Source organism: Erythrolamprus reginae, chromosome 1, assembly GCF_031021105.1.
Source record: "Erythrolamprus reginae isolate rEryReg1 chromosome 1, rEryReg1.hap1, whole genome shotgun sequence".
Lineage (NCBI taxonomy): Eukaryota > Metazoa > Chordata > Lepidosauria > Squamata > Dipsadidae > Erythrolamprus > Erythrolamprus reginae.
Genome location: NC_091950.1, coordinates 150,704,521 through 150,708,139, shown reverse-complemented (window position 1 = coordinate 150,708,139; position 3,619 = coordinate 150,704,521).

Genomic DNA, 3,619 nt, shown 5'->3' with positions numbered 1-3,619 from the left:
AGGCCTATAGATCACCCCAATTCTAATGACAGAACCTTCTTTATTTTGCATGCAAATCCAGAGAGTCTCTAGATCTTGACACGTATTTTGAATTAGTGTTGTTTTTAGACTTTCTTTAATATAAATGGCTACTCCACCTCCCCTTCTCTCTATTCTATCCTTCCTATACAGTGTATATCCTGGTATGGATATTTCCCATTCATTAGAATCCTTAAACCATGTCTCAGTTATGGCAACCAGGTCCAAATTATCTCTAGATATTATGGCCATTAATTCACAGAGCTTGTTGCTCAAGCTTCGAGCATTTGTGCACATTACCCGAAGAACATTATTTTCGTTATTAGTTTGCCCCTTATCATCAACAACTACATCTATATTATTTGCAGCTCCCTTTTCATAAGCTTCCAAAAACTGCTTTATCCTCATTGGTCGGGGACAGAAATCACCCACATCAGTTACATCTCTGTCCCCTTTACCTAGTTTAAATGCCTGTCCAAAAAAGTTCTGAATTCCTCACCGAGCACCTGGGTACCTCTGTATGATGGATGCAAACCATCCCTCTTAAATGATGCTCCTTCCATATACCAGTGACTTGACAAAAAAAAAATTCCACACATAACCCTTCCCTGGTACAAGATGATACAAGACATGAACCTGTAGCCTAGAGGATAAGGCCATTGCCTTACACGGCAGAGCTCCAGGTTCAAATTCCAGTAAGAGTATGGCTACCTGATGAAGGTAAATAAGCCTGAAATAGATCTATAATAGTCTCGCTTCCTTTTCGTTATCAGCAAAAATATGTTACACACACACACCCACACACATGTATATATGAAAGGAAGTCACTAACTTCCATGCACACACCCACATATCATTCAGCATGTCCTCCAGCCAAACTATTTTCACTTGGCTCTTCCAGCATCGCCTCATTTGTAGCAGATGACTAACCCCTAGTGGCAAAAACCCCATCAACAAATCTGAAAGGAATGTGAAATTATATAGCTGTTGACAATCAAATAGCCATGTGAAATGCATTGAGAGGAGAAAAGGGAAGGAGGGAGCATTTGCTCTGAAGGTGATCCCCTGCCTAATATCACCAGCACTTTCATTTGCTTTTCATAATATATATATCCCGCTTCTCAAGTATAGACTCTTAAGGGCACTGGCAACTTTCCAGCAAGCAAGGGTTGTGGCAGGAGGAGAGGAAAGAAGGGAAGCTGGCTGGGGCCCCGCACAGTTGTTCAAGCAATCGCTCACAGCGTGGCTATCTACCAGGAAGGATGGAGATTCAAATGACATATGAGAGGTCACAAGTTTTTCCACTTCTGGTAGCAGGTTGTGGAATCCGAGATCAAGTAGTCCTGGAGACAAACCGAGAAGGGTCACTTTCAATCTGAAATTCTTCTAATCTGGCCTATTTTTTTTTAAAAAAAATCTATTACAAAAGAGTAACACAGTGGAAATTAAGGAAGAAGTATTATTCATTAATAAAGCAGATATTTGTCTTGCAGAAGTTTTTAGATTGCCTAAATTCTTTGCCTCTGTGTTGTGGTTGAAATGATACTGATGTGTTGGGGATAATGATTAGATTGGATTGGATTGGATTGGATAGAAACATAGAAACATGGAAGACTGACGGCAGAAAAAGACCTCATGGTCCATCTAGTCTGCCCTTATACTATTTCCTGTATTCTATCTTACAATGGATATACGTTTATCCCAGGCATGTTTAAATTCAGTTACTGTGGATTTACCAACCACGTCTGCTGGAAGTTTGTTCCAAGAATCTACTACTCTTTCAGTGAAATAATATTTTTTCACTTTGCTTTTGATCTTTCCCCCAAGTAACTTAACTTCAGTTTGTGTCCCCTTGTTCTTGTGTTCACTTTCCTATTAAAAACACTTCCCTCCTGGACCTTATTTAACCCTTTAACATATTTAAATGTTTCGATCATGTCCCCCCTTTTCCTTCTGTCCTCCAGACTATACAGATTGAGTTCATGAAGTCTTTCCTGATAAATTTTATGCTTAAGACCTTCCACCATTCTTGTAGCCCGTCTTTGGACCCGTTCAATTTTGTCAATATCTTTTTGTAGGTGAGGTCTCCAGAACTGAACACAGTATTCCAAATGTGGTCTCACCAGCGCTCTATATAAGGGGATCACAACCTCTCTCTTCCTGCTTGCTATACCTCTAGCTATGCAGCCAAGCATCCTACTTGCTTTTCCTACTGCCCGACCACACTGCTCACCCATTTTGAGACTGTCAGAAATCACTACCCCTAAATCCTTCTCTTCTGAAGTTTTTGCTAACACAGAACTGCCAATGCAGTTGGACTGCCATTGGATTGGATTGGATTGGATTGGATTGGATTGGATTAGATTAGATTAGATTAGATCAGGATTACCAGAGTTGGAAGGGATCTTGCAGGTCATCTAGTCCAACCCCCCACTCAAGCAGCAATCCCTACACCATTTCGGACAGATGGCAGTCCAACCTCCTCTTGAAAGTCTCAAGTGTTGGAGCTCTCACAACGTCCGCAGGCAAACTGTTCCACTGGTTGATCTCTCTCACTGTCAGAAAGTTTCTCCTTATTTCCAGGTTGAATCTCTCCTTGATCAATTTCCATCTGTTATTCCTTGTCTGGCCTTCTGGTGCCTTGGAAAAAGTCTGCCCCACCCTCAACTGTGTGGCAGCCCTTCAAGGATTGGAACACTGCTATCATGTCTCCCCTGGTCCTTCCCTTTGCTAGACTAGCCATGCCCAGTTCCTGCAACCAGTCTTCATATGTTATAGTCTCCAGTCCCCTAATCATCCTGGTTGCTCTCCTCTGCATTTTCTTCAGAGTTTCAATGTCCTTTTTGTATTGTGATGACCAAAACTGGATACAATACTCTAGTTGTTTTCTAACTAAGGCTTTATACAGTGTTATTAATAGTCCTTCTGCAGTTCTTCACTATATGAAGTCCTCCAAGATTGAAGAACCTGTAGCCCTGCAGATATTGCTGAAGATTTCCTAGGTTGGAATAATATCTGTTGGTCAGAAGGTCTTCAGATCATTAAAAGGACATAAAATTTGCCTTGACTTACTAGAGACAGAAACGAAGATAGAAAATGCTGTAAATGCTTTAACAATCTATACTCCTTATGCTACCTTCTATAATTGAATAATTTTAAAGAAACAACTCCAACTGTACTTATTCTATATTTCAGGAACCCTGTTTTCTTTTTGTACAGAGTGAGAGACTACTGAAAGACTAGATTGATTGGAATCTTAGTTGGAAAAGGCTACTTAGGTCCATGTTTCTCATTCAATGAAGGAATCCAAATTTAAGCATCCTTGATAGATGCTTTGAGGACTATGTTCCTCATGAAGAAAGCAGATATTGAACTTTTTCTGTTGACATCCTTCCAAGTAGGCAAGGGATACAGTTTTAGTCATGAATACCCTCCTTTGATTTAATGTATCTCATGGAGAGTTGGCATATAGCCTTAACTGTTACTAGGAAACCAGATAGGACTCATTTGATAAATCTTGCACTTTTTCTAGGAGACCAAAAAAAACCCCACCCATCGTATTGAGTTAAACTCAGTGGAAGAAATGGAATTTAGAGAATAA